This window comes from Pelophylax lessonae (assembly GCF_965119305.1).
Source record: "Pelophylax lessonae genome assembly, chromosome: 5".
NCBI lineage: Eukaryota > Metazoa > Chordata > Amphibia > Anura > Ranidae > Pelophylax > Pelophylax lessonae.
Genome location: NC_138772.1, coordinates 119,465,586 through 119,483,556, shown reverse-complemented (window position 1 = coordinate 119,483,556; position 17,971 = coordinate 119,465,586).

Below are 17,971 nucleotides of genomic sequence, written 5' to 3'. Positions count from 1 at the left end.
AGCAGGTTGAAATACAAGCAATTGTGACAGTTATCATTAATGGCATGCCTTGGATATAACTGTTTTGGGAAACAGTGAAATCATTAGAATTAGTTCAGCTTTGATATCACTTTAAATCTAATGTTACATATTGAATTAAGAACTACATAGTAACAAAACCAGAAATTGATTAGGCTTAGGCCCCGTTCACATCTAAGCGACACTCCAGTGTAGCACCTTGAGCGCTTTTTTTTTTTTTTGCATGTTTTTATAGAACAGTAGCCTCTCTCTGCAAAAGAGGCTTGTGTACCTAATTTTGGCACTGAGCCAAGCATGTTTTGCAACAGGTATTTTTGCTGCTACCCATGTCTAGGGTGCCTTTAGGAAACAATGGTACAGCAAGCACATCATGCATTCTAGCCTGTTTTTTGCTTGTTTGCAGAAATGCACATTTCTGCCTGTGTTTCTGCAACTTTCAGATCTGAAGGGGGCCTTGAAGTGAACTTTCTATGAGATTCTGGAATGAGGAGTACTGGATGCCATATGGAAATATAAACAATCACTCCACTCGCATCAGGAGAAATTCCCACAATAGCTGTGTTCTTTGTACACCATTCCACCATTCCCTGTGCACACATGTTAAAATCTACTTATGTTCAGGTGTCTGGGTCATTCTCTGATCCTGGAAGTGGGCACTGCAGAATCTAATATGGCACCAGTATTTAAGAAAATACAGCCTGCATATTGCAGCAGTGCTCAGGAAACAGGAGGGCAGTAGGGAAAAACTGAAGTGTGTGAGACATAAATAAAGGAAGATATGGCTTAGTCGAGGATGAGGAAATAAGTGTCATGTATCTGGTCAGAAGAAACTGAGGTGCTGAGAGGGCTCCCCTTGTGGCTGAGTGCAGAGCACCCCTAAAGGCGGTGACAGGAAGTGCTATGCCCAAAGAAGCAGGGGTTGGCAGCTGCAATAAGCTGAGGGATGAGATGTCTGCTGGATGGCGGCTGGACTAGCAGGATGCACTGCTGGGCAGGGGTCCCGCATGTGTACCAGTTGAGAAATGGCCGAAGGGAGAGCCAGGAGCAGAGTCAGGAGCCAGGCCAGTAGTCATTCACAGAGTATGAGCAAGGAGTAAGGCAGCAGGTAAGGTCAGGAGTAAGCCAGGGTCATACACTGATAATCAGGCAGCAGAGGAGTCCAGAAAAGCAAGAGTCAATAGAACAAGCCCAGGGTCAAAGCCGGGAATGGAGACAAGACAGGTCAAAGGCAAGCAGAGTCAGTAACTGGAAATCCAATAGTATCAAGAACAGGAACACAGAAATACATGGGGGGCACTGAAGATCATCCAGCAAATAGTGGCTGATGCTGCTGGCTTTAAATAGGCCACTGGGCACCAGAATCTTCACAGCCGTTTGTGCCCGTCTCCGCATGTGTATTAGCATTGACAAATTTCTTTGTGCTAATGGCGAATTTCTATGTGCCAATCTACGATTCTACTGGGCATTAGTAGATGTGCCAGTTTTTCTGCAGGCTGTTCTCTGCTAATAAGTTTTTTTTCTTTTACTTTATGATGCTTGTATATCACCTAGTGACTTAATTTGCTACTTGTTTGCATTATTAGACAGTAGCCTTTAGTTGCACTTTAACCACTTAAGGGCCAAGCCTATTTCTGACACTTGTTGTTTACAGTAAATGAGTATTGTGGCTAGAAACTTACTTAGAACCCCCAAACATTCTATATATTATTTTAGCAAAGACTCTGGAGAATAAAATGGCGGTCATTGAAATATCACGTGGTATATACTTCAACCTCTGCAGAAATGCTGGCAGCACTCATGCATCTATTACCCAAAGGCAACCTCTAGATATGACGCTGAGCATGTGCACTCAACTTCTTTGGTTGACCATGGCGAGGCCTGTTCTGAGTGGAACTTGTCCTGTTAAACTGCTGTATGGTCTTGGCCACCATGCTGCAGCTCAGTTTCAGGGACTTGGCAATCTTCCTATAGCCTAGGCCATTTTTATGAAGAGCAACAATTCTTTTTTTTAGATCCTCAGAGAGTTCTTTGCCATAAGGTGCCATGTCGAACTGCCAGTGACCAGTATGAAAGAGTGAGAGCGATAACACCAAATTTAACACACCTGCTCCCCATTCACACCTGAGACCTTGTAACACTAAGGAGTCACATGACACCGGGGAGGGAAAATAGCTGCCCAATAGTGCCCAATTTGGACATTTTCACTTAGGGGTGTGCTCACTTTTGTTGCCAGCGGTTTAGACATTAATGGCTGTGTGTTGAGTTATTTAGAGGGGACAGAAAATGTACACTGTTATACAAGATGTACACTCACTACTTTACATTGTAGCAAAGTGTCATTTCTTCAGTGTTGTCACATGAAAAGATATAATAAATTATTTACAAAAATGTGAGGGGTGTACACTATTTTGTGAGATACTGTATATATATATATATATATATATATATATATATATACACACACACACACACACTCATGCACATTATGCATCAGAAACTTTTCTAGTAGGCTGACATGTGGAGGCAGTTCTAACACAGTATAAAGACAAGGGAGGGGTAATGTTTATTTAGTGCAATGAAATCATTTAAACAGGTGCCGGAAATCCCATGATCCTGACTTTCCTCTATCTTCATGTCAGTGCTGCTCTATAGGGACTCGGTCACGTGACTTGTTAGCCTCATTCACTCAGTGTTGAAGCACAAAAGCTGAATAGCACTAGAAGGTCAAATGATGCAAACACAGAGAATATTGTATTTTTAGATTCTTCTGGCTATCTTAGCTATACATACATTTTTATGTAACACCTACTTTTATTTTTTATATTATGAATGAATTATAGAATCCAGTAATATTGATGTAATTAGGGACAAAGTAGGTCATCTAGTCGGTTTATTTTGATTTCTTATTAACATTTATAGACACATTTATTACAGAAATATGTCTGGATTTACTTCAAAGTTTTAATGAAGTAAAAAAATATATATATATTTACTGGGCAAAAAATGTAGACAATGGAAATTGTAGTGTCATCTTACAATGGTTGTCAGCACGCTTTTACATTGGTGGTCTGTAGAGGAACGCCAGCTTACGGTAATGGTGAGTGGAAAAAAGTTCCATAGTGGTCAGTTTGGTGTCCTCTTACATTGGTGGTCAGTGAATTAGTTCCCCCTTATAGTGGTGGTCAACAAAGACATTTCTGCCCCTCTATCAGTAGTCAACAAAGACATTTCTGCCCCTCTATCAGTAGTCAACAAAGAAATTTTCCCTTACATTGGTGGTCAGTGGAGAAGTGCCCATTAGCATTAGTGGTCAGTGTAGTGTCTTCTAGTTAGTAGTGAGTGAATACATTCGTCTTCATAATGGGGGTCAGTGGAGAAGTGCCCCTTACCTTACTAGTCAGTGGAAAAGTGCCCCTTTATATTGGTGGTCAGTGTAGTGTCCTCTTACATTGATGGTCAGTGGAGAACTTATCTTTATATTGGTGGTCAGAGGAGGAGAGCCTCTTTATATTGGTGATTAGTGGAGAAGCATTCCCTTACAATGATAGCTCTGCCAAGTGATGTCAGTAAAGTGACTATGCAGGCACAATGAGGCAGAAGATCAGTCCGCATGAACAACCAGCACACAGGAATTGCAACCCTATAGTGCCTCTATCACCGTCAGATTACTGCTACTGCCCTGCTCTTGGTACACCATTGGTTGTAACTTCTTCATTGCATCTACTGGTAGTTGGTTTGAGGCCCTCCAACACCATGATAACACTTGATAAGCTGTTATAGACAGGGCCAGTGCTAGACTGTTTTAAGCCCTAGGCAAGATCAGCTACTTGCGCCCCCCCCCCCCCCCCCCAAAAAAACAAAACAAAAGAAAATGGGGATTGGTTAAAAACTGCTCTATGTCATATCCAGTGACCCTGATCTGATGGTTCCTCCATGTAATGCTGTCATACCCAGTGACCCCCATATTCCTCCATGTCACACCTAGGGACCCTGATGTCCCCCTATGTCACACCCAGAGACCCCTGTGTTCCTCCATGTCATGCTGTCATACCCAGTGATCTCAATGTTTCTCTATGTCACATCAGGGGTCCCTGATGTTCCTCCATGTTATACCCGGAGACCCTTATGTTTTTCCATGTCACACCTGGGGACCCTGATGTTCCTCCATGTCCCACTTAGGGACCCTGATGTTCCTCCATGTCACACCTGGGGACCTCAATCCCCAATGGCACACCCAGGGATCCCGATTCCTCATGGCACACCTGGTGACCACGAACCCCTGTAACACTTGTGAGCCCTCTCCCCCATTTCACACCTGGTGACTCAGATTCCCCATGGCACACCTGGTGACCCCAATTCTCTTTCACACCAGGGATCCTCCATGTCACACCCAGGGACCCTGATCCCCTGTTATGGGGATACTCACTGGGCAGTATGAAGAGAGTGGCCTGCACTCTTCCCTCTTTCACCATCATCGTGCTTATTCCTTCTCCCAGGACGCTCCTCTCCTGGACCACAGTGCTCACCACAGCTCCAACCGACTCCGGGTGGAGGGAGAAGCAGCAGTCAGAGAGCTCCGCATGTCCTTCATCACCAACATCCTCAGACTATTCCGGTGCCTTGTCGCTTCTGCTCCAGTAAAGGTGCCGCCCTCCAGTGCTAAACTCCGGCTCAGGTTTAGCTCTCCTCCACTCCCTGCTTAATCCCGACCCAGGGAACTGAACGGCTGCCCACCAGCTCAGTGTAGAGAGTGACTTCCCGCCCATAGTTTAGGCCGCTCAGCTCCAGACGAAGAGGATTATCATGCAGGTAGCACTCCAGTGGGCACTTTCCTGCCCCTTGGGGCTCCCCCAACAATGGTGGAAAGCCAGGGCCTGGTAGTTCTGCCACTGCCTCAGACAACTGGCATCTTCGTCTGTCCCTACTTCCTCCCCCACTGCCACCGCTCCCCTCAGCTCACAAGGATCATTCATGACGGAGAGTGAGTGCTGACTCGTGGCTGCGCCCCTAGGTGGCAATGCGCCCTAGGCGGCTGCCTAGTTTGCCTAGTGGAAGCACTGGCCCTGGTTATAGAAAATTCCAGTAATACCAATACCAACAAGGAATACATCTGTTTCTTGAGGTGGCAGAGCAGCTGACATGCAAACCAGTATCTGATACCTGATGGTGTTTTTGTCAGTGTCCATGACTTGTATTCATTACTACACTCTGACTATACAGAGCTTACATAATAACTAGTCAAGCATATATTGAACCATATGAGCAGAGCTCTTTTTAACACACTTCAGACCTGAATATGACATTTTCAGATGTAATGATAGGCATACCTCCTAACTTTTTAAGATGGGAATGAGGGACACTTATTAGCAAAAGTATGTAGGCATAGGACTCACCCCCTGCCACGTCCCTTAAAGGAGAATTTTTTTTAAAAAAAAATCATTATTTAAACCCACAAGTGCTAATATTCCTTTATACTGGCTTTTTAAATGTACAAATGCAGCAATTTAGAAATTGAATGAAAGGTTTAGCACTGGGAAAAAAGAAATAATTTTTTCTATAACTATAGAGATCAGAGACCCAAATGATGGACACATGAGGAGGAAAGAGGGACAGAAAGACAGAGGGACTTTGTTCCAAATCAGGGACAGTTCCTCCAAATCAGGGACAGTTGGGAGCTATGTGACAGGTACTACCTTCTGAAATTCTTCCATTTATGTCTGATTGCTATACAGGTATGGCTTTATTTAGTACAGCAGTTGCAATGGGTTGCTGGTGTTTGCATATTACATTCTGATGTGTTGGCTGCATATGAAAAGTCTTCCTTAATGCAACATAGTTTAACTGCTTGCCGACCGCCGCAAGTAGATTTACTGCGGCGGTCAGCCCCTGCCAGGCAGAGTGACGTTAATTAACGTCACTAGCCTGGGAGGGTCTGGGGAGCGAGCGCGCGCCCGCGGAGGCGCGCTCCCGCGCGGTCACGCACCCCCCCGCGCGTGTGACCAGCGGACCCGATGTCCGCCGGCCACTCGGCGATCGTCGGGGGAAGAGGGAGAATGTCAGGCAGCTTGTGTAAACAAGCTGCCTGTCATTCTCCTCGCTGTAAAGACACTGATTACACGGATCTAGTATGTAGATCCGTTGATCAGTGTCCTTACAGCTAGAGCCACAGCCAATCACAGTAAGAATCACGCCCCTAGGGACACACACAGCCCCTCCCTCCCAAATAAAGTTAACCCCTTCACTGCCAGTGTATTTTTACAGTAACAGTGCATATGTATAGCACTGATTACTGTAGAAATGTCACTGGTAACCCCAAAAGTGTCAAAAATGTCAGTCAAGGGTCCGATCTGTCCGCCGCAATGTCGCAGTACCGCAAAAAAAATCGCAGATCGCCGCCATTACGCGTTAAAAAAAAAAACAACAAAAATGACAAAAATCTTTCCCTTTGTTAGTAAACGCGATAACTTTTGCGCAAACCAATCAAAATACGCTTTTTGCGATTTTTTTTACCAAACATAGGTAGGATAAAACAAATTGGCCAAAAATGTTAAAAAATTTTGATTTTTACATTTTTTTGGGGGGAATTTCATATAAAAAAATGTGAAAAATATTGCTATTTTTGCAAAATTGTCGCTCTTTTTTTGTTTATAGCGCGTGATCAAAAAATCGCACAGGTGATCAAATACCACCAAAAGAAAGCTCTGTTTGTGGGAAAAAAAGGACGTCAAATTCGTTTAGGTACAGCGTCGCACGACCGCGCAATTGTCCGTTAAAGTCACGCAGTGCCGAATCGCAAAATACCCCCTGGTCTTTTAGCAGGAAAATCCTCCGGGGCTTAAGTGGTTAATGTGGAGCATAACGCACATTAATGCACATGTGTTAACATAATGCCCTAGAACAGATAGGTTTGAAGGGAGCCTTAAACTAAGCCTGTACTGGCTTTGTGAAAATCCTTCTGAAAATGCTAGTTGCCTGGCTGTTTATGGCTTCAATACTGTGTTACTAACGTGCATACTTGTTCCAGCTTATCTTTGAAACCAATGAATCAGCATGACACAGTTATTTCTATATAAGGAGATGTCATCTATGACAACCAACTATTAAATAAAGGTTTCCTTTTATTGTTCATTTTAATTTTTAGCTCCAATTTCCTGTTCACATTAAAGGCACCTGCAAGACAAGGAATTTCAGTGGTTAAAAAATCTTTTACCGTTCAAAGTCCTTACTCATACAGAAACAGGATGTAAACAAGCAGACTGTTTGCTTTCTGTAAAGCAAACAATAACCCCACAGACACTGCATTAGAAAGAGACATTTTCCGCTTTTTAAGCCATTTCATGCCATTCTGTGGCACACACATTTTGTTTTACACAAAGCAAGATTTGTGGGTTATAAATATGCATAGGAGGATAATTGATCTATTTGAATAAATGATGCTGCTAAATGTCACGGGCTTGGCTATACATTCATTTGTTCTCAGGAGATGCTAAGGCTAAAGAAAAATTGCCAGAAAATAGATCAGTGTGTTAGCGTGCTCTTTGTGTTTCATAGACTTGTTTGCAGGAGACATGAGGGTTTAATTAATAATGCCAAGTTTAATGTACAGAAGGCTATTACCAATAGCAACCAATTAGCAATTGTCTTTTGGAATGCCAGTGGAAAAGCAAATTATCTTTTTCAATAATAGCTGGTAAATAATGTAAATATTCCAAACATGGCAGAAATAAAATAGAAGTTATAATGCACTCTCAAGGTTTGTAATTGTTATCAAAACACAAAAGACCAGATCTTATCATATAAAATATATAAGCATAAGTCAACCCACCACCATTAAAAAAAGACAAGATCTATCTTTTTAAAATATTATTGGATTGGGGTACCCCATACTCAGATCATGCACAGTGCCAAAAATCCAAAATACCGGTCGTCGGTTCAAATCCCAACCACAGCACTACCTGCCTGGGGTTTGCATGCTCTCCATGTGTCTGCATGGGTTTCCTCCAACACTCCAAAGACATACTGGTAGGTAAATTGGCCCTAGTATGTGTATGTATGAATGTGAGTTAGGAATTTTACATTGTAAGCTCCTTGAGGGCAGGGAATGATGTAAATGTAAAATAAATACCGTATGTGTAAAGTGCTGTGTAAATTGACTGCATGTCAGGTCACCTGTGGCCAGGTGACAACTGCACCCTGTTGGAGGCAGGGGTACAGCGCAAGGTAGTGAACCCGATAGCAGACTGCTGTGGATGGACCAGAACCTGAGCCCAAGATTCCCCAGGGCGCGGAGTCTAAGAACCAGCAGGTGTTCACCAGAGCCTCTAGTGGTGAGGATGGACTTGGCTGCAGCTGGGCCCCCGGGTCCCCCGGGTCACGCTCCGTAGGGAGAGAAGGGAAGCAGCCACTCAGGACACACGGAATGGTGATGGGTAAGCCGAGGTCGGGGTAACAGGCAGACGAGGGTGACCAAGGGACAGGCCGAAGGTCAGGGTAACAGGCAAACAGGAATAGTCAGAGACAAGCCAAAGTCGGTACACAGAAAGGTAGATCAAGCACACGGCAGACAGGAAACAAGAAACAAACACTGTTGAACAGCAAAGCAGACCTGCAGTGCACTGGTTAATATAGACTTCCTGTGATGACCTGGGGTGGGGCAGGAACAGGAAGGAGAGGTGATAAAAGGGAACCAGAAGTGAAGTCTGGCCTCTAATACAGACATGAAGGAACAGGTAAGCTGCCAAACACTATTGCAAATCCATGACACTGCGCTGTATAAGTACCTATAATAAATAAAATCATAATAAATAATGAAATACTGCTAGAGAGCCCAAATCAAAGATTGCACAAGGACAGAAGATCACATCCTTAACCACTTTAAGACCGGAAGGATTTGCCCCCTTAATGACCAGGCCTTATTTTGCTATTCGGCACTGCGTTACTTTAACGGAAAATTGCGCAGTGGTGCGCAGCTGTACCTAAATAAAATTGATGTCCTTTTTTTCCCACAAATAGAGCTTTCTTTTGGTGGTATTTGATCACCTGTGTGATTTATATTTTTTGCGCTATAAACAAAAAGAGAGCGACAATTTTGAAAAAGAAAAACATTATTTTTCACATTCAGCTATATGACATTCTCAAAAAAAAAAAAAAATGTAAAAATAAAGTTTTAACATTTTAGGCCAATTTGTTTCCTGCTACATATTTTGGTAAAAAAATAATCGCAATAAGCGTATTTTGATTGGTTTGCGCAAAATTTATCGCGTCTACTAACTACGGGAAAGATTTCTGTCATTTTTATTTATTTATTTATTTATTTTTATACTAGTAATGGAGGCAATCTGCGATTTTTTGCGGGACTGCTACATTGCGGCGGACAGATCGGACCCCTAACTGAAAAATATGCTAAAAATATGCATTGTTACTGTAATAATGACACTGGCAGGGAAGGGGTTAACCCTGTGGGTGATCAAATGGTTAAATGTGAGCCTAGGGGAGTGATTCTAACCGTGGGGGCGCGTGGCTTCTGAAGTGACCTTAGAGACATGTGATCCTTTACAGCCGGGAGCGATGTCAGACGGCAATCGGAGCCGTCTGACACACGCATCGGCTTCCCTGCTGACGATCGGGGCGGGAGCGTGCCACCGGCGGTGCGTGCTCGCCCCCTAGCTGCAACCAAGCGAGCAACGTATCCATACGTTGTTTTGCCTGTACGAGCCCCCCTGCCGCCCTATATATATAATAAGCAGTTGGCAAGTGGTTAATGTTCATAAACTGTGATATACAAACATAAACTGTGATACTAATATACCACCTTCAAAGTGACACAAAGGAGTTGATTTACTATAGGCAAATAGGCTGATCACTTTGCAATAGAATTACTTCTTAGCTTACTGAATGTAATAAAAGTTCATTTTGCAAGCATACCCAATCACATGCAAGAAAATAAAAAAAAATAAAAAATAGTATTTTTTCTTGCGCTAGATTGGATGATGGAAGTCAGCAGAACTTAACCTCATCCACTTAGCTAGGGAAAATTATCTTGCAAAGTGAATAGCTTATTCCAATAAATCAACCCCAAAGTCTCTCCAAGGTTTACATATGATTCATTCTGGCTGTTAGTATCACACTCCACTGTAATAGTCCAAAGTTCATACAAAATAGCTTTTATCCCTGGATCTGAGGCATAGATACACAGACATCTGATCACTTACAGGTACTCATGAAGCATGCACAAGCAGCATAGTGGCCAAGTGGCTAGCACTTCTGCCTACCGTAGCAGCATAAGGGTTGTCAAATCCCAAACTCTGATATTGTCTGCCTGCAGTTTACAGGTTCTGCCTGTGCTTGTGTGGGTTTCCTCCCACACTCCAAAGACATCCTGGTAGGTTATTTTAATTCTGTATAAATTGGCCCTCAAATGTGAGTTATGGAGCTTAGATTATAAACTCCTTGTGGGCAGGGTCTGATGTGAATGTACAATTTATATGTAAAGGTGCTGTGTAAATTGATGGTGCTATATAAGTACCTGTTAACAATAAATATTACATTTAGCATAGACTGTACTTTTTTGCCTCCATGCCATCCACTCCACATTTTCCTCTGACTGCAGGCCACCAAAGATAACACAGGGCATCCTTGGCATCATATCTCAGCTGTTACTCATTTCAGTGTACTAGCCATGTCCAATTTTATAGAGAACACTAGCAACTTTGATACTATACAGGAGGCATCACTAAATGGCGGACTGCGGTTCGGATGCTGACCGAGCCACTGTTTCATCCGGACCCAGTCATGCCATTTAGGAACCACTTCTTTCTCTCCAGCCTACAGTGGGAGACACAACATTTCAGGAGTGAGTGTGTAATAACAGCACAGCATTGAACAGAGGACGGGAGCTGTCATAATATTTCTGGATCGGGTGTGGGAGGCACAGTAAAGCATTGAATAGAGCGCAGGAGCTGGAACTTCCGGTGTTCCGTGAAAAAACTCTACCTGTGAAAACTCCCTACCCTCGTCACTTCCGGTGCACCTACGTCATGGAACAGATGAGCAGCTTACCAGTGCGCATGCTCACAGCTCTGGAGGGTAGGGAATTCTCACGGGGTAGGGTTTTTTAACGTTACAACGCATCAGCTGTTGCCGCGGGTACATTAAATCATCTCCGCTCCTACCCCTGTGACTTCCCTCATCTCGGCTACTAAATGTAAAAGCGGCGGGTGTATGAAAATATAAATCACGGAGATCTCGGCTCCGTGATTTATTTTTGCAAAGACCCGCCGCCGCTTTTACATTTAGTAGCCGAGATCAGGGAAGTCACAGGGATAGGAGCGCAGATGATTTTATGTTGCAGCGAAGATGATTTAATGTACCCGCGGCAACAGCTGATGCGTTGAAACGTTAAAAAAACCCTACCCTGTGAGAATTCCCTACCCTCCGGAGCTGTGAGCATGCACAGTGGGAAGCTGCTCAGCTGTTCAATGACCTAGTCCTAGGTGCTACCCTCCGGAGCTGTGAGCATGCGCAGTGGTAAGCTGCTCAGCTGTTCCATGACGTATGCGAACAGGAAGTGACGAGGGTAGGGAATTTTCACGAGGTAGGGTTTTTTAACGTTACACCGGGATTAACTTTTCAAGTTAACCAGCGGGTGATTGGATGCAGGACGGTCTTAGCAACCAATCACTTGCTGGTTTATGAGAAAAGGTAACTCCCTCTCCAGCTCTCTGTTCATTGCTGTGCCTCCCACACCCGATCCAGAAATGTTATGACAGCTCCCCCACTCTGCCTAAGGTAGTTATGTGTGTGATGTAAAGCAGGGGGGGTGTGAAGTGTAACCATTATTTTTGCTTGCATGTCATTGAATGAAAATGAACATGGATTTACATTGTTTACTGATTTTAGAAAAATGTAACAATTGATTTAAGAAAAAGTTCTCCATACTCTACAACACAAAAACATTACGCTAAGGACACAGTAAGTTTTCTATGTAAACAAAGATTTATACAAACAGTGTTTGTAAGAAATAAAGACTGAGATCAATGCAGAATCTAAAAGAGCAGCAGGGGGTTGATCATTTCTGTCATTACTCACTATTCCTAAAATGCAGGATACAATCAATGAAATTGCTTGTTGCATCCTACCCATATTGTGCATCGATGAAGCTGGAGGAATCCTTGAACACACTCAGCACCTCCAAGTCAAATTCCAGCACCTACACTGCTTGCAATACATTTAAAGTGGTTATAAAGCCCACCCTGCTGTCAATCAAAGCCAGTGATGAGGGAGTAGGGAGCAGGGCCAAATCCCGCTGTCCCGCTAAAAAAGAAAATTGGGGTGCACCCGCGCTATGGATAATAACACAAATACCGAATCAATTGTTTATAAAAAATGAGGGGATCTGATGGTTATGCTGCCTCCAACTTACCGCAAGTGTAAAAAGATTGTGGGGGTCGGGAGGTGTTGGTATGGGGCGCTACCACCTTATACAGCAAATCAAATTGTTGTGTGTGATCCCAAGTAAAAGCGCACAGTGCTATTGGTTAGCAAATTATGTGCAAATATGACATTAAAGTGCTGCGTGCTTAAGAAAGTATATGTGCAGCTAGTGCAATCTCACAGAGACGGTGCTCTCAACACTGTGGTGCAGAGTGGATTGCACCGTCTATGTGCCAATCATCGGATGTATACGTCCATTGGTCAGTGATAAGTGCAAAAAAGTGCAAAGGTGCAAATGAGTGAATATATTAAAACTTTTATTGTAAAGCCCCCTTGCGGAGGAAATTAACATCCGTGATCAGTGTCATAAAATCAATAAACTGAAGTAGAAAAAAAATAGTGAGTAAATTGCGCCGTTGGGCGCGTGCTGAGAGTGAGGAGTGCTAGTACCGGAGGTAAAGCACTTACCAAAACCTCTCCCTTTCCACTTTCAGCTTGGTTAACTTTTTTCTCCCTTCTCCCGATGCCTGCAAGATCTTTGCTATTTGTTGTTCCACAGGTATCTCTGCGCTTGCATCTAGGGAGTCAGTGTACAAAAGACCAAGAGAGCTTCCATTGCGTAGTACAGTATAGCATTGAGGGAAATAAAGTAGCGACTCACTGTTAGGAAGTTCACCGTCAGCTTGTTGGTGTGTCTCCGGCGTTCGGGCGTGCGGTACTTCCGCGTTCCACCGGCCAGAGCCACCTAACCGGAAGTGATGTATGACGTTGGATGCCGCTCTACGTGTTTCGTCACTGCGACGTCATCTGGGGCGGTACTAGGCTACGTACTCCCGGAGTTTATATAGACCTCCGTATCCTAGCGACCGTTATGTGCACCGCCGCCATGTTGGTAACCTCATAGAAGTCACGCCGGCGGCCATCTTGGTACCTCTGGGTGCTTTATAATCTAGTCAGCATATTCAGGATACGGGGTGTATTTACATCATGTGAACTTCCTTCTGCAGCGGGTCCCATACATTAGAATGCGTACATCTCATAAACTTAAATATAACTGTGATAAGTGAAAATATATAAAACGTGCTAAAAAAGTGCTAAGAGATGTGCCATGTGGGTAAAATCCCGCTACCATTAAAAGATTAAAAATGATCGTGAGACTTTATTAAAAACGTATGTTTAAAATGTTTAAAAGTTTTTAAAATGAGGATGTTTGTGCCAAATCATCTCTGATGGGAGAGATGATTATTTCGTTTTAGATGCCATGACAAATTATATAATGTGCATGGCTATAAAAACCATATATGCTAAAAACGAGGCTGGAACCTAATACGAGGAGGAGAGGAGTAGAAGATCATATTTGGAGAGGAGTATATATACGCAGACAGCGAGGCTTAGGAGTGAGAAAGCGGGGGACACGTCAGAAAGGAATTGCCAGGAGGGCCGCAAGGGGACCCTAAAAGAGAACATTTGGGGTCGCAGCTAAAAGAGGAACTTATTTACCACAGCTAAATGCAGACAATGCATCCCTATGGCCCCATTACCACATTGTGTTTAGCAACGTTTTCACAACATACGGTTTTGCACATTTAGGAAAAATAAAGTTGACGTGTACCATAGCTATTTGTTAATAAATGCAGTTAATCGTAGTACAAAGAAAAAATAAGTAAACAATAAGTTGCTATACAAAAGGCAAGAATTTACTACCACAACTAAAAACAGCCGCATGTAAATGCAAGAAATCGCACATAATCGCAATGTACAAATGTGAATAATCTTTGTGCCAGGAGTGTTGGAATTTCAAAATAACAAACATGCTTTTACCAACGGTGAAAGGGGCCTAAAAGACATGCAATTTTCACCACACCAAAATGTCCCATGAGCTACTTTACCATGTGTAGGACAGATAGAAAAAGTACTTGGTCACCAACTGACTCAAAAGGTACCTCTGCGCTTCTGAAGGAGCCAGTTATTCACTGCAAAGATAGTAATATAAACTGCTGCTACTTAACCAAATAACGAAGATATTTGTACAGACATATAATGAAAAAATAGTAGCGCAAGAGTCAATATAGATTGGCTCACCAGGACTACATGCAACACCTAGGAAATGTACAATCAATTTAAAAGACACTCAATTTCCACAATAAGCATCACAAAGTCCTTTTTAAAATGTAACATAAAGTGTCCATTAAAACATCCGTCAGCTCGTGAAGTTTTATCAAGTTCACCTCTTTACTACCACCAAGTGCCAAAAGTAGGGTCAGGAGAAGTGGCAACTCACCAGATGCGGTTGCTCAAATGTTCTCACAGATGAGCAAAAACGCAGGGTATAATACTGGGCCAGCAGGAAACATAGTATGGTCCACTCAGTGCTGTATTTTGGCCTAGGCCAACAAGGCCCAGGCCTAGGACGGCACTTTGCAGGGGGGCAGCAAAAAAGCCACCCCCCTCCACCTGAGACTCTATTGGCCACTAGAGTCACCTCTCTCACCCCCCCCTCTCTCTCTCGCTCTCATCCCCCCTCTCTCAGCAACCCGCTCTCTTGCTCTCACCCCTCCTCTCTCACCACTTCTCTCTCTCTCTCACCCCCCTCTCTCTCACCCTCCCTCTCTCTCTCTCTCATCCCCCATCTCACACTCTCTCTCTCTCGCCCCCCTCTCTCTCTCTCACCCCCCTCTCTCTCTCTCTCTTTCATTCCCCCTCACCCACCTCCCTCTCTCTCTCCCTCACCCACCCACCCACCTCTCGTGAGATCTCAGGGGTTCATGCTGGGACTTGTAGTCCTTCAATTTTGGAGGGAGCCACATTCGTTAAAAAAGAAGGAGTGGGGCAAATTTACATAGGAAGGGGGGGGGTGCCCAATTTTAGTCTTGCCTAGGGCAGCACCAAACCAAAATACACCACTGGGTCCACTCAGATGTACAGTCGCAATCCACTCCTTTCAATGCAATCCTCAAAAACCATGTGACATGTAGGAATAAAACACCTCCAATAGTGTAATATGTCTTAACACGCTTTATTCAGTAAAGATAAAAAGATTGCACTCACATTTGGTAGCAGAAAAAACAGGCACTTCATCAATCAAAGGCAAGGAGAAATCAACTGCTGCACACACTGAGCCAGCTCCACGCTAGCGCAGTTAGTTCCGGGATGTTCCTCCGCCGTACCACGTGATGCCGGATACGTCGTCTGGTCACGCACTGACGCGTTTCGTCATTTCCGACTTCAACTGGGGGCGTCCTGTTTTTTTTCTTAGCACGGGTTAAGATAATAAAGCATATGCCACCTCATGGTCCTGTTTATTTTGAATACAACTGACAGTTTTACTGAGCGCCAGGAACCCAGCTATCGCAATAGTCCTGGTACTCTGACAACCAGGAGGGAAATTGCTTTCTCACACAGCACCAGTTCTGTCCACCCCCCTCTCTGCTGCCCATTCACACAAAGCTTTGTATTTTGTAAATTGGTTTACATGATACAAAGCGTTCTTTGATTGGGTGAGAGAAGAGGAGAAGCGGGCAGAGCAGCTGCATATGAATCTGCAGCTTCTGTGTCTAAGGCCTTATGGTCCAGTGTTAGAGCCGTGGAAATATCTGTACTCCCGGTGCTCAGTCCACAAGGGTGCATTCAGCTCGGTGGACCTAACCCATTGTAAACCAGCACATTTTAAATTGTAAAATTGGTTCTTCTTGAACTTTAAAACCAGCATCTTAGAAGAATGGAGTAAAAAAAAAAACATATGCATTTTAATATAATATTTTGCTTTAAGCTGTAAAATCTAGCAGCCGTGTAATTACACTTTACTTTGAATTAATTTACATGGATACATTTCTATCATTCTTGCTAATCACATAGTTTAACATAGCTTGTGCTTCTAAGCCTGGAGCAGTTGCAAACTGTTCTATTTCGCTGTTAGAATTTCAAAGTGTGATGCACCTTACTTAGCATACCTAAGAGTAGGACATAAATTGTGTCGTGGGTTTAAAAATACCTTTTATGGTTTTCATAGGAATAAACTATTTAATGCATGCCTATAATGCTTTGCTTTCTGTAACCAACTTATTTTCAGTGGATTGTGTTGCTTCTTTTTTTTTTTTTGACATGGCTGGACCAATTGAAATTTCACTTTGTTAGGTGAACAGCCCTATTTTTTCCATTAACGTGGAGCTTCACCCAAAAGGGGAAGTTCTGCTTGTTTGCCTCCTCCCCCATTCGCTGCCACATTTAGCACCTTTCAGGGGGAGCGGGTACTTGGTTTTGACAGGTGCCCGCTCCAACTTCCTGGCTGACTTCACCATAGCAAACTCAACCGGAAGTTCGGCCCCCGTCCTCCTTCCCCCGCTGCCAGGCCATTCACAAAGCGCAGCACGCTTTGCGCATGCGCAGCTGTGAAGTAGCAAGGCTTCACTGCCGGTTCCCCTTAGCCGAGATGGCGGTGGCAGCAGCACCCGAGAGCCGATTGAAAAATCAGCTCGGGTGAAGACACCGCTGGATTCGTGGATAGGTAAGTGTCCTAATATTAAAAGTTAGCAGCAGTATTTCTAGCTGCTGACTTTACATTTTTTCTGAAGGGGTTTAGGGCTCTGCTTTAACTCAACACACTCATAAATTGGTCCTAAATGCAAATAAATCCACTTAGAATGTATCAAATGTAAAATCATACTGCATATTCATTTCCATATTGTGTTTCAAGTAACCCAAGCGTACTCCTATTAATCTGAAAGATTCTAAAGTTTGTAAGATCCCAATACCTTTACTCCTTGAATTCTGTGACATGTAGTCACTATGCCCTGTGAGTAGGCACTGCTGTGTCACACATTTCACAGAACCTGCCTTCTGTACTACACAGGTGCTAAGAGGAGGAGGAGAGATGAGAGGTGTAGTCAGTACAGGCAACACTGCTTCAAATAAAAAACAAAGAAAGGGCACACCGGCCTAGCGCATTATCCTCAGTAAGGCTTTATTAGAACAAAATAAAAATGGCTACAGAAGATGTAAACCAGCATATCAAATTCAAACGTCGGAGTCCCAGGCAGGCAGCAATGTACCATGGGATATTCTTAGAAATTTAAAGCAAAAAGCAGAGGAGAAGCTGAAAAGCATGCAGGGAATCCAGGAAAGAGATGGCCAGCAGACAGGCAGCACTTACAACATGAAAGGAGATTTTTCAACAAAGCTAATATTGGATTGTCAAAAATAACTATAGTTTGTATTACTATTATAATGCTGAAATTGTATGCTGTGACCATGGAACTCCTTTAACCACTTGCCGACTGCCTAACGGCTATCTACATCGGCAGTCAGCCCCTCACAGGCAAAGTAACGTAGTACTACGTCGCTAGCCTGTGAGGCTCTAGGGAGCGAGCGCGCCGCTGGAGTGAGCGGCAGACCCGATGTCGGACGGTCACTCGCGATCGTCGGTTACACCGGTAGAAAGGCAGGCAGCTAATGTAAACAAAGCCGCCTGTCTTTCTCCCCTGTGTAACAGCAGAGATCATACGGTCCTGCTATGTAGGACCGT